General features: G+C 43.8%; 1 protein-coding gene across 6 annotated transcripts in view; it reads right to left on the reverse strand.

Moving 5' to 3' along the window:
• Positions 1 to 23,879, reverse strand: part of LRIT1 (leucine rich repeat, Ig-like and transmembrane domains 1) — a 53,190-nt gene that overhangs the window by 23,858 nt on the left and 5,453 nt on the right. Inside the window, exons 1-2 of one of the 6 annotated variants that reach the window (XM_053312918.1) lie at positions 14,020 to 14,097; positions 9,772 to 9,885 (exon numbers count right to left, since the gene is read on the reverse strand). The exons of the other annotated variants lie outside the window; for them this stretch is intronic. The gene's annotated coding sequence lies outside the window, so the exon portion shown is untranslated. Of the gene's footprint in view, positions 1 to 9,771; positions 9,886 to 14,019; positions 14,098 to 23,879 lie in introns of those variants that run through there. 6 annotated transcript variants of the gene reach the window in all.

Consider the following 23,879-nt stretch of genomic DNA (forward strand, 5'->3'; position numbering starts at 1 on the left):
AGTGGATTCATAGTTTGTCATTGAAAATCTTATATGCTACCAAAGAATCTACACTCAGAACACTTCAGAAACAACAAAACCCAGTACTCCATGAGTTAGCAACCCATGGGGGTGGTTGGCACCCTCTTTGCACTAGACCACCACTCACTCTGGGCCACCCCAGCATCCCACAAGTGGCTTTAAAGTTTTTCTCCATAAGGAAGAATGGAGGTTTCAGCAGCCCCATAACTGCACTTGGGGGGTGCTGGGGTGGCCCAGAGCGAGGGTTCAAACCACCTCCATGGGTTGCTAACCCATTGGGTACTGGGTTTTGTTGTTTCTGAAGTGTTCTAAGTGTAGATTCTTTGGTAGCATGTAAGATTTTCAATGACAAACTATGAATCCACTCTCATTGCTAACCTTAAAGACACATAAACTTCAAAAATCACTTAAAAATCAGCCCTTTGCCCAATCCCTTTCAAATAATTCTGATAGCTACCTGGCCCCCCTTGGGCACTACCACCCACCACACTCTGCTCTTGGACACCCCTTTCCCCCTGATGTGAAGCGATACATTTGCTGACATCTCCATGCTTCTTTATGGAGAAAAACCTTAAAGTCACGTAAACTTCAGAAATCACTTTAAAATCTGCCTTTTGCCAAATTCCTTTCAAATAATTCTGATAGCTTCCTTGCCCACCTTGGGAACTACCACCCACCACACTCCACTCTAGGACACCGCTTTCTCCCTGACGTGAAGCTATACATTTGCTGCAATCCTCATTATTCTCTATAAGGAATTCCAAAATAATTTTAAAATTCACCAATAATCAGAGGAGTGTCCGATTGCCTTGGAACTTTGTGGATAGTAGGCACCCCTGGTTGTCTACCACCTACCCCACTTTTGTGCCCCTAGGTGCTCCACAATAGGGTATATGGGCTGGTTCGGGTCTTATTATACCCTATGAGAAAAATAATTAAAAATATTTCAAATATTCATAAAAAATCATAGGGGTGTCTGATTGCTTTGGGATTTGCATGGTTGTTGGCACCCATGGGTGCTCCACAATAAGGAATAATGGGCTGGTTGGAGTCCCATTATATCCTATGAGAAAAAATAGAAATAATTTTCAAAAATTCATTTAAAAAATCGTACGAGTGTCCGATTGCTTTGGGGTTTGGATGGCAGGTACCCCTTGGTACCAGCCACCATCCTACCAATTTTTGGGTGTCTGAACTGGTTCAAACCGGTTTGAATTGGTTCGAACCGGTTCGAATTCGAACCGGACCAGGGGGAGGTTCGAGCAAAACCAAAACCGAACCACCCCCTCCTGGTTCGAACCTGGTTCAAATTCAAACCGAACCAGGCAAACCGGTTTTGTGCACATCCCTACTTGGAGCCCAGTGATTGGACAGGCATGGCTATACTAGAGATAAGAGGTTAGCTCAGTAGGGAGTCTTGCATGCAGATGTTACTACAAAGATTGTTTTGTGATCTTGAAAGAATGCTGTTGTAAAAGGAGTACTGAACAACCTAGCAAGGTTGGTGTTATTACTTGGGGGTGTCATTTTGTATCTGGTCTGTATATAAACCTTGTGTAAACGTCAGTTTAGGCTGCCCTGTTTTTCTTGGAAACCTATTTTCCCAGGGACCAGTGCTTTTCCTTGCTTTGCAAAGCAAATAAAGTTTTAACCTGTCTCCTCTGGTGTGGAATGAATTGGGCGGTTGCGCACCAGGTATACTTAGGACTTCACCGATAACAAGGCTATATGTTTAACCTTAGGTTAAAATGGATCCTGGAGCTGAAGTAATTGAGGACCATAAGAACAATTTAAATTTACATTTATACTGTATACTTGGAAATGCTAAAAAGCTTCACATACATTGATAATCCTTACACAAATTGTATAAGGAAAGGCAAGATTATCCCCATATTGAGGGGCTAAGGCTGAAAGACAGAGGCCTAAGGTCACCTAATTAGTTCAGGACTGAAATCAAATTTGAATTGGACACTTCACAACTCAGTTTTAGGGTGAAACTAAACATTACAAAGACCATGGGGCTACCACCTAAAACAGAAGAACTCAGTGGAGCTCTTCCCTTTCCCCTCCATAATGTCTAATTCAACTTGCCTTATGCACGGATGTTCATCCCCGCTCCTCAACCACTGGCATGAAGCGATACGGATTCGAGGCAAGAAAATGCTTGCTGCAATGACATGAGAGTATGGGCTACACTGTACTATGGAGGAGATGAAGAGGCACACCACACAGCTCCGCTGTTTTCAGTGGCAGCCTTGTGATACTTGCAACGTTTAAGCCCTCTTCCACCATTCATTTAGGAAAGAATCTCTGCCCTGCAAAAAGGGGGTGGTGGCGGGGGCGGGGGCGGGGAAGGAAGCTACGAATTCAATACATACATAAATACAGTCGATTACTGAACATATTTAGTACCTCTATTAAAAGACCGTGCCAATAGTTCTATGAGGGAGGGTAATATTAAGATGAGATGGCGACAGAAGTATAACTAGCACATCAGAGAGAAGCTAAGGTTCCAGCCCTTCTGAACATGCCAGTTTTCTGTACACACTGAGTTCTTGACCTGGAGAAGGCCTTTAGACATATGATTCTCCACCTGCAGCCTGAACTGGTACAATCCAGAAGGAGTTGTGACACACGATATTTCTGAATGTATAGTTCAGCTTTAAGCAGGTAATGAAGAGACAATGTGGCTGTTCTCACAAGCAGCCAAGCCTGGCTCGGCTACCTGTGAGAACCACCGGGATTCACACAGATCCCGGCGGCGCTGCAGCACTAAACCCGGTGCCACAGCCTGGGTCATAACCAAGATTAAGGGTGCAAAGATACTCTTAAACTCAGCTCCAAGATCATGGGGGATTCCCCCTAGAGCACCCTTCCCATGGGGAATCCTGCAGTGCACTCTGCTCGGCACATGGGACACTGTGGGATTCTCTGAGGCTGGGACTGATCATGTGGGAGCATGAAGCACACCCTCACCAAGCAACAAAGAATCATCTGGGGTGGGGGGAGTCTTCCCCCGTACCTGCCTGCCTGCCCACTAGGTGGTGTGAATGGCCCCTGTGGCTCACAAGGCAACACAGGTGGATTGAACATGACTCACACTGCTATGTGTGTGTGTAAACACGGCCAGTGGTGTTGCACAAGAGAGCAGTTCCACTCCATTGGAAAGTTGTGCAAACGCAGTTGTGTGACAGGCCACCCAGTGGAAATGTTATTTTTTACACAGACAATTATTGCACAAACAATTACATCATTAAATCAATTAGAACAGTTTAAAATATAAATAACTTTCAACTTTAAACCTTATGGACAAAAGGCCTGATTAAACAGGTATGTTTTCAGATTTTTCTTGAAAACATCCAGAGATGGGGAGGCTCTAATTGTGTTTGGGAGCATGTTCCAAGGTCCTAGGCAACCCTGGAAAAGGCTCGGGTTTCACCAAGAAAAAGCAAACATTTGTGCAACTCTGACAGAACAGAACTGCCCTGTTGTGCAACACATCAGTGGTGTTTAGACACATGCAGCAGCACGGGTGATCCTCCCACGGCTTGCATTGCCTCATGCAGTAGGTAAGTCAGTGAGTCCATTTATACTTTTTTTAAAAGCAACAAAACAGAGATATAAGCAACTTCCTTTGCTGATTTTGGTACTATGTGAAAAACAGGACATAGACCTCTCCCATAGTGACATCCATGACTCCACAAAGCTTCTGAACTCATGGAGGTCACTGCAGGAGATCCATATGAGACCTGTAATCCATGATATGCCAAAAGTAGCTTAAGCTTTTGCTACCAAACATATGAAGTAACTCTCTAAGGACACAAAGTAACTGAATTGGAGATATTTTATATGCTGCTATTTCCCAATTTTTAAAAAATGGATTTTGAACTTATCTAACTTGATTTTAATTCCGATATTTTTGATATCATGTTTTAAAGTGGCTTCATTACTGTTCTGCTATAGTTGCTTATTTTTGCTGCGAGCTGCCCTGATGACCCATACAAGAAACATGGTGAAATATAAAGAAATGAATTAAGCTGATAAATAAAATTTCACCCACCCCATTACTTTTACCCGGAAGATATTCACACAGTAAATGCACAGAAAAATGTGGTTGTGTGAATAAACAATAAAAATAAGTCACTTTACATCGTTATAAAATAAGTTCATTTTTTAAAAAAACTTGTACAGAATTTTAGGACAGACATGACCAAGCTTTTATCAAAAACTATGGTCCCTAGGCAAATATATTGAAACCACTGAATGCTGGATGTGCAGACATGTACAAAACAAAAGGCCACTGCATGTTCAAATTATATATATATATTATTTTTAGGTAACACCAGACTACTTGCATACGTCACTTTATGCAGAATCAATCCATTCTGATTTGAACCATAATAGTATTACCCTAAGCTCTGCTGGGTCACCTCAGCTTAGGAGACAGTGCTTGCTTCATTCTGCTTCACCTTTGTCATCAATTCACCAGGGCGCTCACACACACACACACACACACACACACACACACACACAAACAACACGGTCTGCATCACTCCATCTTGCTTCTATTTTTGTATGGCACAATATACTTCATTAGAAAATGCAGGCAGAAAACCCACTGGTGATCTCCAGCTGGGTTTTCTGCCTGCATTTTCTAATGAAGTATATTATGCCATACAAAAATAGAAGCAAGATGGAGTGATGCAGACTGCTTATGGGATTGGGGCGGGCTTTGTTTCAAATAGGGACATCTAGTTTTCCTTCCCACCAAACTATCTAATGAGTTGATAGCAGTAAACAAGCCCTTTCTCACAATCAGAGAAAGGGCTCTAAAGGGGCGAGGGGAGGAAGGCTTAAAACACATACCTCCCTCACATTATTTACCTCCCCAATCCTGCCCTTCTTGCTGAGCAAGTGGATTGCTTACCCAGATGTTTGCTGGCTCCTACAAGCAGCTGGGAGGTTTGGGGCCGGGAGGCCCTCAGAACTCCCATCATGCACCATGCATGGCCATGAGACGACTCATGTGTAGGTGCCACTCGTAGCCACGTGGCACCAACACACAAACACTGAGCCTAGTTTCAGGGCACCCTTGCACCCCAAACTGAGGCTAAGTGGCGGGCTCCCTAAGCGGGTTTGCCCCCATGCTGCACCAGGAGCCAAGTGGTTCCCAGCGGTTCACACGGACCAGCAATACTGAGCTAGGCTTTTTTAGCCTGGTTTTGAATAGCCCCTATGTGTTTACCTTCCATATAGTGATGTGCAGTGCTCCAGCTGTCACATCTAATGCAGTAGGCCTGCTAGATGGGTCCACTTAGTCATGCAGAGGATCTGCACACCAGAATTCCAGGCAACTAGATGATTTACATGGCCAGCTAGGACATACACCATATGGAGAGTCTCAGTGATGAGCATCACCACCAGTCTTCCCTCTAACAAGGATTCCCAGCTGCTGTTCACTACAATTCCCATCATCCCTAGCAGCAATGGCCTTTGGCTGGGAATTATGGGAGTTGTAGTCAACAACATCTGGGAATCCTTGTTAGAGGGAACACTGGTCACCACAGAGATGTGATCTTCCAGAGAGATGAGGATATTGTGCAGACAGGTGCTTAGGGCTGCCAGTGTCCCAGCCAGCCACTGTAGCAAGGCTTTTAACAGCAGTACAAGATAATAATGTTTATCTCTGAACTGTAAAAAAAAAAAAATCTTCACCTGCTGATTTCTGCACATCAGAATGCTGTTAAAGCAAGAGAAGCTGGCAAGCCAATGTATACTGGACTGAAGTAGAATACACCTGTGCAAGAAATTCTAAGGACTTCTCTACAATAGCTTTGAGTTACATTCCATAGGAAACTGCCTTATTCTGCATCAAACCATGGATCTATCTAGCTCCACATTGTCTATACCAAGCCTGCTCAACTTAGGTCCCCCAGCTGTTTTTGAACTACAGCTCCCATAATTCCCAGCCACAATGGCCAATAGCCAGGGATTATGGGAGTTGTAGGCCAACATCTGCAGGAAGGCCAAAGTTGATACTGATCTTTGGAGAGCAGTGGCTCTCCAGAGTTTCCAACAGGGCTTTCCCCCAGTATCTCCTGGAGATGCCAGGAATTTAACCTGGGACCTTCTATATACAAATCAGATGCTCTACTATTGGGCTACAGCCTGCCTCATCCCCATTCATTGGGGAAAGGGCATATTTTTGGATTATTAAAATATGGGGTTCAGCTTTGAAACTTAGGGTTGATATGTTTTAACCCCAACCCATTTAGAAGATTCCTTATAATTAATCCCCTATGAAGTTACTATTAAGGTTGGCCATGCTATTGGAAAAGTATTAAGGTCAGTTTTCAGCCAATGAAATTGTTCTTTATTTTTGACCATTCTAACCATAATCATCTTGGCTAATAGTTCTGCAGTTTCCTGGATTCCTCCTGGATCCCTTTGGAAATACTGGTAGTTTTTAACTGAGCTATTCATTTCATATTGTTTTATTTGTTTTATTGTGAGCCACCCCAAGCAGTATTGCACTGGAGGAGTGGGATAAAAATATTTAAAATAATAAATAAATATCCTCCCAATACTCTAGAAAGGAAAATTATTTTTGAGAAAAAGTTACATATATGCCTTAAAAGACCGCTTGAGTTCTCAGAGGAGATTGCCATCTGATCCCCACTGATATGAATAAATCAATCCTTAAACTCCACATTTTGTCACCTCCATCCAACACAAATTCAAAATTCAAGGTCAAACCAGACATTTGGCTAATCACAATTTTAAGATGCATGCATCAAAGCAGAAATGCCTCTTCTTTAACTGAAATCAGCTATGGGGCCCCCAATTAAGTGAAATGGGAGGGAGGGAGAGGTTACGATTTCTCACTACACTTTTTGCACCCAGACCCAAGGAGACACAGACACGTGTTTTTTTGGTGAAATCGGCCACTTTTATTAAAATTCCAATTGCAATGGACTTGCGAGGCACCCAGCTGGGATTGGCGCTCCACCCCCAGCAGTGTGGACCCTAGCAGGTCGGCCACAAGTGTCGCCGCCCTAGCCTAAATGCCTATGGCGCCGGCACCTTGGCTCGAGGCGAATCCACCATTATAAAGCGGGGACGCCCTTCTCTGCCGACCTAATGTCAGGTGTCTGCTGTCGACACCGCTCCTCCGATGCTGTCCAGCCATACGGAAGGATGCCTTAGGGGTTGAGGTGCATCCTCGATCTGTCACGCTTCAGGGGATCAGGACTCCTCCTTAAAGCCAAATGCTTACCTAAGGTGCTGCACCGATTATTCCTCTGTTTATCACCGCACTGTACTTGCCATTGCGGGCGTTAGCCTCGCTTAATGCTCCGCACACCCCATAAGCCCTCACAGAACCACTGCCAATCCCAGCCTCCAGTCGTCAATGAGCAGCCGCATTCCCTTGGGCGACAGGTGCATAAACTACATAAGACTACATAGGACTACATAAACAATATGTCATCATGTGCTATACAACCACCACCACCCGGTGGCCAAGAAACATTCCATCGCCGCATTAAACCCCACCCCCCGCCTAACCCTGTCAACCTTATTTTACTTGTGCACACCCTTCCATACCCTACGCTGTGTGATGTCAGACCAGAGAACGATGATGCCAGGACACCAAGAAATAACAACCTCCAGGTCCTGCATTGTCTGATGGAACAGCGAGATGCCTGACTGGCTAACTAAGTCGTTGTCCCAAAGATGCAATAGCAGAATATCCAATACCGGATTCTCCTCGAAGAACTCCCACAGCATCAGCAGCAGCTGGGCAATTTGCATGCCCCGCCGTCCGCGCCACTCCACCAAAGCCCATTTCCCCAGGCCCAACTGCATTCCAGGTTCAACGCCCTGAGCCCACTTGAACGCCCAAAAAACAAAAGAGTGGCCCAAGGTGAGGACTCTGGCCTGCTCCACTGGAGATATCGCCCCTGAGCAAAAGAGAGAACGTTAGTGAACGGGGAGGGATGGGATGCGGGCCGGATGGAGCTCACCCACTAGCGCACATATTTGCAGTAGACCCCGGACCACCATTGGCCCAGGTGCTGTATAGCAGAGCCTGAATACCCCAAGAGCACTGCTTCAGAGGCTGTACCAATTCTGAAGGAATGAGGAGACAGATGGAGTGTGGAGACTCCCGCTGCAATAAAGGCCTTCCGCATCACTGCTCAAATTTGGTATTGTGACAGGTGCCTACCGTCCTCATGGACAAAGAGGCAGCCGTCAGCCTCTCCCCTAATGGCCAGGTATGCTCCAAGTGCCTGGCCTGGACATAAATGCTGGTTGTCCACCCTGTGGAGGGTAACCACGTGTCCTTTACCCCTCTGGTCCATCTTGGAGAAGTAGAGCTGAGCCAAAGCACAGCTGAGGAGGGCCCAATTGTGAGGTCACACCTCTGCAGAACCCTGCCTGCCAGGCTGCGCTCCCCTTTTGGGAGCAGCTCATCTATTCTGAATGCCCCCCAAAAAGGCCACTAGAGCTGCTGCGCTGAACAAGGCCTCTTCGTAGGGGGAAGAGCAAATCGCCACCAGGTGCGTTGCACTCTAGGTATGTGCGAACTGGTTCGAATTTGAACCAGGGTGGTTCAAAGGTTCAAATTCGAACCGAACCAGACATCAGGTTCGAGCTGCAGGTTCAAATTTGAACTGAACCAGGGGGTGGTTCGATTTGAACCGGTTCAAACAGGTTAGAACTGTTTTGGACATCCGAAAATTGGTAGGATGGTAGCTGGCACCCAGGGGTACCTGCCACCCAAACCCCAAAGCAATCGGACACTCGTACGATTTTTTATGAATTTTTGAAAATTATTTTTATTTTTTCTCATAGGGTATAATGGGACTCAAACCAGGCCATTATACCTTATTGTGGAGCACCCATGGGTGCCAACAACCACCCAAACCCTGAAGCAATCGTACAGTCCTACAATTTTTTATGAATATTTGAAATATTTTCAATTATTTTTCTCATAGAGTATAATGGGAGCAGAACCAGTCCATATCCCCTATTGTGGAGCACCTAGGGGCACAAAAGTGGGGTGGGTGGTAGAAAGACAGGGGTGCCTACCACCCACAAAACCCCAAGGCAATTGGACACTCCTCTGATTATTGGTGAATTGTTAAATTATTTTTGAATTCCTCATAGGGAATAATTAGGATTGCAGCAAATGTATAGCTTCACGTTGGGGGGAAAGGGGTGTCGTAGAGCGGAGTGTGGTGGGTGGTAGTTCCTAGGGTGGGCAATGAAGCTATCAGAATTATTTGAAAGGAATTAGGCAAAGGGCTGATTTTTAAGTGATTTTTGAAGTTTATGTGTCTTTAAGGTTAGCAATGAGAGTGGATTCATAGTTTGTCATTGAAAATCTTATATGCTACCAAAGAATCTACACTCAGAACACTTCAGAAACAACAAAACCCAGTACCCCATGGGTTAGCAACCCATGGGGGTGGTTGGCACCCTCTTTGCACTAGACCACCACTCACTCTGGGCCACCCCAGCACCCCACAAGTGGCTTTAAGGTTTTTCTCCATAAGGAAGAATGCAGGTTTCAGCAGCCCCATAACTGCACTTGGGGGGTGCTGGGGTGGCCCAGACCCGCCCTGCCACACCTGATTACAGGTGGTGTGCGGTGATGCCTAGTTCATGGGGCCCGGGTACCACCCAAATGGATTGAAGGGGGGACTGCAAGGCAAACCCCATGGCCAGACCCCCTGGGGGACTCACCTGCACCAGATCCGCTGCCACCAGGTTCCTCACCACTGCCTCCAGGCCCGGGTTTTGGCTGTGATGCTCCGCTGCTCCCTGGATTAGATGGTGGTGTCGTGGCGGATTCAAGTGCTGCTAAACGGTCAGCGAAACCCTGCATTAGTTTAGCCTTCTTATGGCCATAGATAGGCGCTGGCTGTGCACAGGAGCCAGGGTGGATAAAAATCAATGATTTTTTTTTTAAATCAAAAAAATCAGATTTTTTTTAATTTAAATTGGATTTTTTTTAATTTAAATTGGATTTTTTAAATTTAAATCAGATTTTTTAAAATAAAATGCTTTTTGAGGAAAATATATTACCATCCAAAGGTTATTCCATCATGAAATAAAGATTAGTTTTTTAATTATGTAGAATAAGGCTGTATATGTTTAATTTTTTTGGTAAATAAATTCCATTAATCCATTCACAATGTCATGCTCTTCCAGAGGTTTTTGTAAGATTATTGGGCAGTTTCTCTGCCTACAAGATATTATCACAGATGCTTGGTTTACTTTTGCAGTTCTCAAAACTGAATTTGACTCAGCAGAGATCACATGCCTCTTCTTCACAGCAAAAATGTTATGACATGAACAGAGTTGAGAAAAAGACCTTAATCCTATTGTTCTACAAACCTATGAATACAGAATCAACCCCTTCAGTGCTAAGTTTCAAGAAGTTCAGTGAAATAGAATAGAAACAATATTTTTCTGATTGTTTGGAGTGGAATAGATCTGCACAAGAAGAAAGTGAAACTAAGCGTGAGGAGGGAGGGGCAAGCAGACAAGCAGTACAAAATGAAAGTGAAACTTTCTGAGCACAATACTGCATAGCCACAGACAGACAAGTCTTTGGATCTTTTTGTGTGTATGACCTGAGGTTTATCACATTCTTTCCTTGGAGGAAAAAACCTATAATGGCAGCAGGCCGTAAAAGAGACCCAGTTTGGCAATATTTTAATGAAGTTCCTTTACCTATCGGTAAGGCAGGCATGCGTGCAAAATGCAAACACTGCAACAAAGAAATGCAAGGCCTGGTGGCCCGAATGAGGCAACATCATGAGAAGTGCTGTGATGAAGATGACCAAAGAAACACATTTGAACAGGCAGGATCTTCAGGTTGGTAAACATTTTAATTGAATCATAGAATATTTCTAAAGACTGCCTTGAACTGTCATGTTTGAGCAAAATTATATTTCTTATTATTACTGCATGTTACTGTCATTTGGTACAGTTATGAAGAAAAGCAAATATTCCTTTTGGGGCAGTGCTGTGTACAATAAGCAGAAATTGTATAAACAATAAAATAACAGCATTGACTTTTTTGTTTAGGGGAATTCATGGATTCTGGAAACTATCCACCTTCAAGATCACCATCCTCCTGTTCTACAGTTTCAGAGTTATCCATCCAGGATAGTGCTTCATTAGCATCATCATCAGACACCCACAGCCACATATCACTATCACCTAAAAGAAAGAAAAAATCCTTCCCTCCTGGAACCACCATAGACAAGTTTGTGATAAAAACTAGCAGATTAGAAAAAGAGTTAATTGATGAAAAAATTGCCCAGTTTGTTTATGCAATGAACTCTTCTTTCCGTCTGACTGAGAACCCACATTTCATTAATATGGTTCAGTCACTGAGACCAGGATACAGTCCACCCAGCAGAGCAGATGTTGCAGGGAAACTGCTGGATAAAGTGTATGACAGAGAAATGGAGCAATGTGCAACAGCTCTGGAGGGTAGAATTGTTAACCTAAGTATTGATGGGTGGAGTAATGTCCACAATGATCCTATTGTATGTGCTTGTATAACAACAGAAGAAGGGAAAGTCTTCCTTGCACAAACAATTGATACGTCAGGAAATGCATACACAGCAGAATACTTACAAGAAGTGGCAGTAAAAGCTATAATAACATGTGAACAAAAATTCAAATGTCTAGTACGCAGTTTGGTCACAGACAATGCTGCAAATGTATCCAAGATGAGAAGAAATTTAGAAGAGCAGGAAGGGAATACAAAGCTAATAACATATGGTTGCAGTGCTCATTTGCTGCACCTCTTAGCCAAAGACTTAAGTGTTCCAGAAATAAAGACTAATGTTGTTGAAATTGCTAAATACTTCCGTAACAATCACTTTGCTGCAGCAGCTCTGAAAAGGATGGGTGGAACCAAGCTAACGCTCCCACAAGATGTTAGATGGAACTCTGTGGTGGACTGTTTTGAGCAGTATATCAAGAACTGGCCTATTCTGATGACAGTTTGTGAACAAAATCGAGATAAAATAGATGGCACTGTCACGGCCAAAATCCTCAACATTGGGCTTAAGAGAAATGTTGAACATATGCTGAGCATCCTGAAACCCATCTCTGAATATTTAAACAAAATACAGAAAAATAGCTGTTTTATTGCTGATGCTGTTGAAATTTGGAAGGAACTGAGTGAACACTTAAAAACAGAACTACACATGGACAGAATTAAATTACAAGCATTAAAAAAACGAATGGGACAAGTACTGTCTCCAGCTCATTTTTTGGCAAATATTGTCAATATCCAGTACCAGGGTCAAAACTTAAGTGCTGAGGAAGAGGAGTTAGCTATGACATGGGTATCCAGCAATCATCCATCTGTAATGCCAACTATAATAAACTTCAAAGCTAAGGGGGAACCATTCAAGAAATATATGTTTGCTGAAGAGATTTTAAAGAAAGTCACACCAGTGAACTGGTGGAAGTCACTTAAGCACTTGGATTTAGAGACTGTTCAAGTAATGATTTCACTTTTAACAGCAGTAGCTTCTTCTGCAGGCGTTGAAAGAATATTCTCTTCCTTTGGACTCATTCATTCTAAATTGAGAAATCGTTTGGGACCCGATAAAGCAGGAAAGCTTGTTTTTCTTTTCCAGATTATGAACAAAGAAGAAGATGAAGATGACGAGTGAGCTACAGAGGACAGTATTTAAGTTTTTCATGTGTAGGCTGGACTGACAGTCTAAGTTTCTTAAAATATATATATATTGTTTAGCCAAATTAGTTAACAAACATGGATGTTTGTTTAAGCAAATAACATATGCTGCAATGTTATTGTTTCAGTTGAATAAATCTATTTAAATTGTTATTATTAAGGTAATGATTATTTTTCTCCTTCCTAAGTACAACAGAAAAGTTGTCCAAATATGAATGATTAACCTATTAAACTGGGGATAAAAAAACTAATATGAAAAGTTGTTATTCTAAAAATCTTCATCTACTTGCATATTAAAGTTATACCAGCAAGAATTAGTCTTTATGTAGAAAACTATGATTTAAATCAAGCCTTCCTGACTAGTGATTTAAATCGTGATTTAAATCGTGAATTAAATCAGTTTGATTTAAATCAAATCCACCCTGGCAGGAGCCCCGGCTGAGCCACCCCCTGCCCCTTCCCCCTTGGGAGCTGACTGCTGCCTTTCCAGGACCTCCAGATGTGAAATAAGCGCTCTGATGGCCCCCACCTCCATATCTCTCCCGTCTTCCAAGGAAGAGTCTAACGGGGCAGGTGGCCACCTGGGCGGCCTCACTGGCTTCCTACCCTTCTTCACTGTCAGTTTCTTGGGACCCATAATGCACCGTTTTCCCGAGGGGGGGTACTGAACTTTCCTAATTGACCAGAGCCCCTAGCGAGCATACTTCCTTAAATGGGAGGGGGCACTACCAACGGCTGGCCCACCTCTAACACCGGGCCCGGGCCTTGAGTTCCCCTTGCTTCTGATCCCCCGATGACTGCCTGCCAAAGGCCTCCCTTTCCCCCGCAAGAAAAGCCAAACCTGCAGCTGACAACAGTCCCATGCTGGTCAGAGGGTTCCTTAGCTTGCCGCCTGTTGCAACTGGGCCCGAATCCTCCTCTGTCCCCTTTGTAGCTGGGCCCCTGTGGCTAGGCCCAGCTTGCTCCTACATTGCTGCACTGCCGCTTGGTCCCAAAATGGCAGCCGCGGTGCGAATCTGCAGGCCGCGTTTTTCCCGCCATCTGGGCCTGCCTCCAAGAGAGCCACGGGCCACGGCAGGGCCGAATCACGGCCTCAGCCAAGCCAGATTTGCAGCTTCGGCTAAGCGGTTGCGTGTGGTGGCGGGGATGGGGGGTGTGAGGGCCCAAGATGAGCTTAGAAACTCACTGTCGCCCTTGCACTGGCCGAAACCAGTGTGTCACCCCACTCAACGTGGGTGGGCTTAAAAGCCCCGAGCCCCACTCACCGTCCTCGGCACAGCCAGATTCTCTGCTCACAGTCAACCTCGGAGAACCACCTGACCACGTCTGCTCTCTGCAATGGCGAGAGTCGGACTGGGCCAGTGCAGGTACGCTGGAGGCACGCTTGCCTCGGCCACTCCCACCGGAGGCATGTCTAACGAATGGAAGCTAGCTCCCAGCATCACATGCTCCTCCATAGGGGCTGGGGCAAATGAGCCACGCTGCCTAGAGCGGCAGAGAGCAGCTGGCTTCCTACCAAAAATTGCTCCCCTGAGTGGCCATCCTCCCCACCCCACCAATGAAACCGTTATTTGATGCTCTTCTGAAAAACCATTTTCCTGGTATTGGTCTTTCTCTGACATTTGTGCAGTAAGGCAAAGAATTTGTGTCATTTCTTCTCTCAATTTCCTTATCCTCCTTTGTTGTGCTGTCATCTATCCTACTGCCCTCTGGCTGGTTCCCTGCTTCCGATGTATTTTGAAGCTTTTTTTATTAGAGTTGTTTTTTCCTTTAGCAATTTGCTCATCAGATTCCTTATAGCTATTGGTAAATGTGCTTTCTAAATTATCACTGAATAAATGTATCATTCAAAAAGATTTTCTTTCTCTTTCTCTCTTTCTCTCTTTCTTTCTTTCTTTCTTTCTTTCTTTCTTTCTTTCTTTCTATGCTTCATGTTTACCTCTCTTTTGGCCAGAACATTAAAGCCTTTTGATTGCTTGGCATTCTTATTTATTCTCCAGTGACAAGCTATTTTAAGACACCTTTTGTAAGTTCCTAAAAAACAAATTTCTTAGTCAAGGCTTCCATTCTATGGTAAGATCTCATTTATAAAATTGTTTAGATACAGATTACATTTAAGTGGGGGGGGGGAATAATCTTTTCTCAGTTTTAAAAAATACATGCAGACAGTATTAAAAGCTTTTCAAATTGTACTGAAAAAATCCCAGATCTTCATTATATAACTTGCTATCAGCAAAATAGATATATTAGCAATCTCTCAGATGTTGGGGAAATGAAAAATGATTGCATAATTTTTAATCAACATTATCATTAATTTCACCTTGAAGGGCATCATAACTCATAGCCTGATTCTGTGTATGTTTACTAAGTCAGTCCCACTGAGTTCAATGAGACTCGTTTCCAAATAAGTATTCCTGGATTTGCCGCCTCAGACCCCAAAGATTTCACTGTTCTTTCATATAAAAGAGAGCTCTGCTTTAGCAATGTGTGTAATTGCTAAATTGTGTGTAATTCCACTAATTATACACAATTAAAGTAACTGGAAAGCATACATGGAAATCAGGCAGCTTTTGAAAAAGCTGGAAAATTTGGCCACTCCAATGCAGAGGTGAAAAAGAATAGAAAGAGACAGAGTAACTGGTATGTTCGAAAAACACCACAATGGATCGTGTGTGTGGCGGGGTGGGGGATGTACACTGTGAAATACTCCAGGTGTGGCTGCACCATAGTTTTGTATAAGGGCATTACAATATTAGCAGTTTTATTTTCAATCCCCTTCCTAATGATCCCTAGCATGGAATTGGCCTATTTCACAGCTGCCGCACATTGGGTCAACACTTTTAACAAGGTGTCCACCATGACCCCAAGATCCCTCTCCTGGTCAGTCACCGACAGCTCAGATCCCATCAACGTATACTTGAAGTTGGGGGGGTTTCGTCCCAATGTGCATCAATTTACACTTGCCAACATTAAACTGCATTTACCATTTTGTCACCCAGCTTGGAGAGATCCTTTTGGAGCTCCTCACAATCAGTTTTGGATTTCACTACCTGAAAGAGTTTGGCATCATCTGCATATATGGCCACCTTGCTGCTTACCCCTACTTCTAGATCATTCATAAATAAATTTAAAAGCACTGGTCCCAGTACAGATCCCTGGGGGACCCCACTTCTTACTTCCTTCCATTGTGAAAACTCTCCATTTATACCTACCCTCTGTTTCTGTCTTTCAACCAGTTAGCAATCCACACATGTACTTGTCCCTTTATCCCATGACTGCTAAGACTAAAAGTGTGTGGTGTTTCTTGAACCCTGATCTGTGAACCTTTTTGTTGAAAAGTGGTATATAAATATTACAAATAACAATGACATAAGAGAGACTGAAAAAGCAGACATACTTTGAAACTGGGTGAATGCCCCAAGTTCAGGTCCTGTTTAGAGCAAAGGAGGTAGAATGCCTGATGACTGAGATAGTCCTGGATGAACAGCATTGCCTTTCAATTAATTTGAAAGCAGCAAGCGAGCTCTCTCTGTCATGTTCTTCAGCAGCAGCTACAATCCTCGCCTTCAGTTTAAATCATGAATGACCAACTTCTGGTTTCTTGGGGACTGCTCCAGCCAGTGACATAAGAGCCAGAAGTGTGTGTAGCCATCCAAACTGACTAACCTATGGATGTTCCATTTTTGTAATGACGCTGATGTCTTCTAGTAGTAAGAGCTTTTCCATTACAGAGCATATATGTTTAGGCAAAGCCATGGCATAGTGTACGGAACAGAAAGAAGGCTTTAGCACTAAAGTCTGGATTATGGATAGCAACCATAGTGATGTTCAAGAAAGGACTATTTGTGATTGTGGTGCTCCCCAGTGCTGTGTTACATTGGAAGAGGAACCTTCTCAGGGACATATATGAACTTGTGCAAGACATAGCACAATGTGTTGAGCAACAATTAGATAGTGCACCATGTTGTGCTACTGCAAACACATTTTGCATTAGCACAAGAACTAGTATATGGAACAAAGGTTACTCTCTTTATGCAATAAGCTGGTGCAATAACCTTGTCCTTGGTGCAACAGCATTTATGCTAGCACAAGTCTAGTCTGGATGCCACCCTATCACTTCTCCAATGTGAAATAGTTTTCTTTTCCTAACAAGTGAAACAGTAAACAAACATTTAAAAAAAAATCTTGATTAAAATTTGGAAGAGCTGCCAAGTGCTAAAATTGGCTCAGGGACCAGATCTTGCCCATGTGCTACCAACTGGCTGTTTACCAATTCTCTGCTTTAAGCTATTAGACCTTGAAATTCCCTAACATATTTGCTATTCTTTCTGTCTCAACGTTCGGCTTCAAAGCAGTGAAGAAGAAAATTAGATTAGTCACACACATTAAAGTTTTTGTTACTTTGACTAGAATTATTACCAAAAGGATGCCAATGTGTATAAAAGGGTTAACAACATTAACCTGAAAACAGCTTCTGTTGGATTGTCATCTTTTTTTCCTTCTTTCTTTCTTTCTTCTTTTGAACTGCACAGATCACGTGCTTACAGAATGCTTGGAACAAATTCCCAATTGGTGTGAGAGAATTCAGCGCAACTAAACTAGCCAAGTTAAATCAGGAATCTTCAAACAATACGCCACTTGTGCTATTCCCCAACAATTCATTAGGAGCATGGCCAGTTAGAACTATCTCATGCATCCTCTGTGCTTCTCATTTTGAGATTTAGGCCAAAGCTATACGATATATTTAAAGTGATCTAGTTGTCATTCCTTCTCTCTAGGGGACTATGGGAAATCTAATTATGTGAGGAGCAAGACTACAGATCTCAAATAATTCTCAGGTATTCATGGAAGTGAATGCATTAAAAATCTTTAATGCGAACCAGGTTTTACACATACATTAGCAAAGTATGCAAGGGTGATACTAGAGCAGAGGCTGGCAGTTGGCCCGATTGCCAGCATTTCATTTCACTTGTATCATAGACATTTTCACTTGTATCACAGAAGATGGCAGTAAGGACGGAACAGGGGAGGAAATGGGAAATGGGCATCTTCTAGGGAGGAAGTAAGAAGTAGTTGCAGGTTGAGAGGCAGCATTTAAGGGCTAAAGGAAGCCCAACGGCCAGAGGTGAGGGCATGCCCTCTTTCTTGCTGTTGCACTCTTGCACCTGGTATTTAGAGGCATCTTGCCTCTGAGGCTGGCGGTAGCCTATAGCCCCCAGACTAGTAGCCATTAGGGGTGTGCTCAAAACTGGCTGGTCCGGTTCAGTTTGATCCCCCGCCGAACCCTGCTGGTTCAGTTTCGGGGGGGGGGGTTCCGTGACCCATCATCACGAATTACAAAAGCCATCAACTTTTACTCAAAAATACTTACCCCCTCTGGGAGGCTTCTCTGAGACTGCGGGGGTGTGGATCCTGCAGAGATCCCCCCTCCACCTGCCAGCCTTCCTAATACCAAAAATCTGTGTGCCTGGGTTATGACCCAGCCACGCAGGGGCCCATCGCACATGCACAGCAGCCTCCAAAATGGCCACCACAATGGGGGAAAGGACCAGAACGGACCGAGGAATGCCTGCACTGGGCGGTTTTTGGCATAAGGAAGGCCGGTGGGGGAGGGGGAACCTCCACGAACACACACATCCACAGCCTTCAAGAAGCCACCTGTAAGGGGTCAGTAGTAAAAAAAATTTTTAAAACTAAAAATGGCTTGTGAACCCCCCCGCCCCCCCGAATGGCTGGTGGGGTTCATTCCAGGGTCAACCCAAACCTTTGAACCAAACCAGTTCCATGTCAAACCCGTTCAACGTCAAACCGGTTTGCACATCCCTAGTAGCCATTGATAGACCTGTCCTCCATGAATTTGTCTAAGTTCCTTTTAAAACCACTCAAGCTAGTGGCTATCACTACATCCCACAGCAGAGAATTCCATAGGTTAATTACACACTGTGTGAAAAAGAACTTCCTTTTATTGGTCCTAAAATTCCCGGCCTTCATATTCATGGGATGTCCAGGTTGGCCTGATTCTAGTGTTGTGAGAGGGCAAGAAGAATTTCTCTCTGTCCACTCTCTCTACTCCAGACACAGGTTTATAAACCTTATAAACCCCATTTCACCCCATTGTCGCCTCTTTTCCAAACTAAAAAGCTCCAGTTACTGTAGCCTTGCCTCATAAAGAAGGTGCTCTAGGCCCCTGACCATCTTGGTTGCCCTTTTCTGCACCTTTCCAGTTCTACAATTTCCTTCTTAAAATATGGTGACCAGAACTGAACAAAGTACTCCAAATGTGGCCGCACCATAGGTCTGTATAAAGGCATTATATTAGCTTCCCCCACCCAAATCCCCTTCTAATAATCCCTAGCATGGAATTTGTCTTTTTCACAGCTGCTGCACACCAAGTCAACACTTTCAATGAGTTATCCACCACAACCCCAAGATCTCTCTCCTGGTCAGTCACTGACAGCTCAGACCCCATCAGTGTCTCTGTGAAGTGTATATGGGTTTTTTTGCCCCAATATACATCACTTTACACTTGTTTACATAGTTTACATTGAACCTCATTTGCCATTTTGTCATCCACTCACCCAATTTGGAGAGATGCTTTTGGAGATTCTCACAATCTGTTTTGGATTTCATTACCCTATATAGTTTAGTGTCATTTGCAAATTTGGCCACTTCACTACTTACCCCAACTTCTAGATTATCTATGAACAAATTAAAGAGCACTGGTCCTAGTACAGATCCTTGGAGGACCCTACACCCTACTTACGTCCATTGTGAAAACTGTCCATTTATTCCTGCCCCGTTTCCTTTCCTTCAACCAGTTACCAAACCACACATGAACCTGTCCTCTTATCCCATGACTGCTAAGTTTACTCAAGAGCCTTTGGTGGGGAACTTTGCCCAAAGCTTTTTGGAAGTCCAAGTATACTTTGTCAACCAGATCACCTTTCTCCGCATGCCTCTTGACACTCTCAAAGAACTCCAAAAGCTTAGTGAGGCAAGACTTACCCTTGCAGAAGGCATGCTTCTTCTCCTTCTGCAAGGCCTTTTCTTCTATATGTTTTTTCCTTAAGTATGCTTTCCATCATTAGCTACTTTCCAATCCTCTGATACAAAGCCTGATTGTAGGGACAAGTTACATATTTTTGCTAAGAGATCAGCAATGTGAGTTCCTTCAGAACTCTTGGGTGGCTGCCATCTGGCCCTGGTGATTTGTTAATTTTTAGTTTTTCAAAACAGTTTCTAACATCCTCTCTCATCACCTCAAATTGGCCCAGTTCTTCAGCTTTCAAGCCTGAGAAGCTCAGTTCTGGAATGGGTATATGGTCAGTATCCTCTGCTGTGAAGACAGATACAATAACTCATTCAGCTTCTCTGCAATCTCCTTATCCTCCTTAACAATCCCTTTCACACCTTCATCTAAGGGTCCAACTGCCTCCCTGGCAAGTTTTCTACTTCTGATATATTTAAATAAGTTTTTCTTATTCCCTTTGACACTTCTAGCTATATGCTCTTCGGTTCCCCCTCATAGAGATATATACCATGGAAAGGAGAAGAATGGATCATGCAAGCAGGACCTACTGTAGCATACCCTCCAATGCTTCATCGATGAAAATGCTTCATCGATGAAAAATGCATTTCAATGTGTGCGTGGCATGGCCATGCAACCTGGAAGGCATAGCATATAATGCTGGCTACAAGCATGCCACAAATGGAAAGCAGGTAAGAAAGTGCAAGCAGAGCACATTATTTAAGATTTCCAAAGTAGATGAGCCAAACCGATGCCTTCCAACATTTTGCAGATGAAAATAAGGTTACCCTTGGAACAACCAATAATCATACCAAGGATTACTGTCCAAACCCCATCCACTGCCCAAGCCCCATTCACACATTGCTGAAGATAGAATTCCACCCACTGTATGCTGTGGCCTGCATAGTTCTGCAGTATTTTGCACTCATTAACATGCACATGCACTAGAGATACAATGCATTTGGAGATTTAATTTCTAGAAACCCTGGAGAGGGAGCACGGGTGCCATGAGGCATGGACCTGGGGGCCAAGGTCCGTGTGCCCACTCTCCTAGCATGCCCCAATTTTCTCCAGGGGAAAAGAGGGTTTCTTTTATATTTCTCAAATGGCTTAGCTAAAAGTTCTGAAATTTGGCATAGATATAGGGCAGGTTATTAGGACTTAGTGTTTTGATTCTGATGTGTTGGTTTTTAATTATGTTTTGAATTTAAAAAAATAACGGGGGGGGAAGTCCTATGAGTGCCTTGTTTCATGGCAGGAAATTACAAAAACTTCTGGAACTGAAGCCACCACCACCACCACCCTTGCAACATCACTCCAACCCATATGGAGGAATCTGGAGACAGAGTGGTATAGTGGTTAGAGTGCTGGACTAGGACCGGGGAGACCCGAGTTCAAATCCCCATTCAGCCATGAGACTTGCTGGGTGACTCTGGGCCAGTCACTTCTCTCTCAGCCTAACCTACTTCACAGGGTTGTTGTGAGGAGAAACTTAAGTATGTAGTACACTACTCTGGGCTCCTTGGAGGAAGAGCAGGATATAAATGTAAATAAATAAACAAATAAATAAATCTGCAAATAGCCTTCATTAAAAAAAAGAGAGCTGGTTTACTGAGAGAGGAGCTGGTAGCAAGCATGACTTGTCCCCTTAGCTAAGCAGGATCTGCCCTGGTTGCATATGAAAGGGAGACGAGAAGTGTGAGCACTGTAAGATATTGCCCTTAGGGGTTGGAGACGCTCTGGGAAGAGCAGAAGGCTCCAAGTTCCCTCCCTGGCTTCTCCAAAATAGGACTGAGAGAGATTCCTGCCTGCAACCTTGGAGAAGCCGCTGCCAGTCTGTGAAGACAATACTGAACTAGATAGACCAATGGTCTGACTCAGTATGTGGCAGCTTCCTATGTTCCTAAAAAGGGTAAACATCATCACCCTTTTTGTCCCCTTTTATATTTCTGGAATTGATGGGCCTATTGTTCTGAAATCAGGCTTTGATGTAGGACGGGTTAGCAGGACTCTGTGTATAGATTTTGAAGTGGATCTGTCAACCCATTGATTTTTAATGATTTTAAAACAAAAAGTCTTTCAAAAATTCAAAGTCCTGTAAGTGGCTTGTTTCATGGCAGAGAATTACAAAACCTTCAGGAACGGAAGTCCCTCTTGGACCATCATTCCACCCCCATGTGAAGGAATTTGCCCTTTGCCTTCATAAAAAAGTGCAACATGCCCCTCCTTTTGCCCAACCCTTACATTTCCAGAATGGGTGGAATTAGAGTTCTGAAATGGAGCACACATGGAGTCCAAGATAGCAGGACACTGTACAGCACTGCACACAGCTCCAGCAAGCACATGGCATCTATGCACTGCACCAGCATGCACAATGCATCCGCGCAGGCACGGGGACCATTTGCATGGTCAGCATGGTGTTGACCATGCTATCCTCTTTTTTAAAGCTCCCACTCTCTGCTCTCCTCTCTGTGGTGCTGAACCAGTTCAGACCTCTTCTGAACTGGTTTGGCACTGAACAAGTGCATGAACCTTGCTTCATGCATGTCCCTAATGTCCAGTTTGGTTTTCTGTTTGAACTGTGGAACAAGATACACATGTCGTGTCCTAGTTTGTTTGTGAATGGTCAAGAAGCTATGTGAATCTATTGGAGCTTGTGTAGTCTTTTTTACTTTTACTTTTTTTGAAAATGCACTCTGGCCCAGATCGGTAGATTTGTGGTTAATAATCAAGATGATGTATGGATCTTTTGGGGGTTGTGTAGTCCTCCCCCCCCCGCCCCCGATGCACTCTGGCCCAGGCCTGTGGGTTTGTGGAGAAATGTATATAGACATGGAGAGGATGCTTATTTTCTGGAGCGCCCCCCACCAAGCTCATTAGGTCCAGGGTGCAAAATTACCTACCGTAGCTGCACCTCTGCACAGATGAGGCAAGCAGAACTCTCCCCCTCTAATTTTTTACTTCTCCACATTTTATCACATTTTTTCCCTCAGCTAGGCTCCGATACTGGAAATCAGCCCAGCTGAGGGAAAGTGTGATTGCACTGGAGGAAGAGTTATTGTGGTGAGGTAAACTCTGGGAACAGGGAGAATTCAGCAGCATGTCCTTTTGTTCTTACAAATCCTCCCCTTTGTATTTGATTGTGGAGGACACACTTGGGTTTAAACAAATGGGTCTATTGTCCTCATTTATAGTCTGAGTCTGGTTCTCTCTTGTGAGTATACATGGTAAAAGAAGCCATGAGTGTCCTCCACACAGTATGCATTTATGTATACTGTGTGAAGGATATGCATAGTATGCAGTTTCCACTGTATGAAATTAACTAATGAATTTTTAAAGGTATAATTCAATTCTGACTGCCCCACCCACCCCAGCCTGCGCCAGTTGGCAAGTATGACTTTGGTGCCCCACACATGTTCTGTGAAATATATATCCTATATGGTACAGGATATAATTTTAATGGAGTGTAGAGGGGGCACCCAAGTCATACTTTTCTTAGGGTGCCAATAACTGTATAACCAACCCTGAGTAAGAAGGCAAAGCAACCCCCCTTGAAAGGGAGTTCCACAGTCTAGGAAGCACCACAAAGAAGGCCCTGCTTCCCATAGTCATCCACCACACTTTGTATGAGGGAGGGACACAGCAGGACCTCCAACAATGACTCCAATTAATGGGTATTTTCATATGGGAGAAGGCAGTCTTTGATATATCCAGATCTTATACCATGTAGGGCTTTAAATACCAGAACCAGAATTTCTACTTGATTCCAGAAACCTCTGAGTTTCTCGAAACTTACTTGATTTCACTGGGAGCCAGTGAAATTGATATCACATTGTATTTCTATGTTTCTTATTAAACAATGGCCACATTCGCACATAACACAGAATTGGAGTTGAAGAGGCCCGAGGTTGTCCTACCATTACATGTGAATGCGCGCAACTCCAGATCCACATGGTGACCAACCCTTTACCTGCGGCAGTTCTAGAAGGGCGCTATAGAGGGGTTCCATTTGCTGACAGACTCTGCCCTTGTGGGTTGGATCAGGTGGAAACTACTGAACACGTTTTATTATTCTGCCTGTTTTACAAGGATATTCGT

Source organism: Hemicordylus capensis, chromosome 3 (assembly GCF_027244095.1).
Source record: "Hemicordylus capensis ecotype Gifberg chromosome 3, rHemCap1.1.pri, whole genome shotgun sequence".
Lineage (NCBI taxonomy): Eukaryota > Metazoa > Chordata > Lepidosauria > Squamata > Cordylidae > Hemicordylus > Hemicordylus capensis.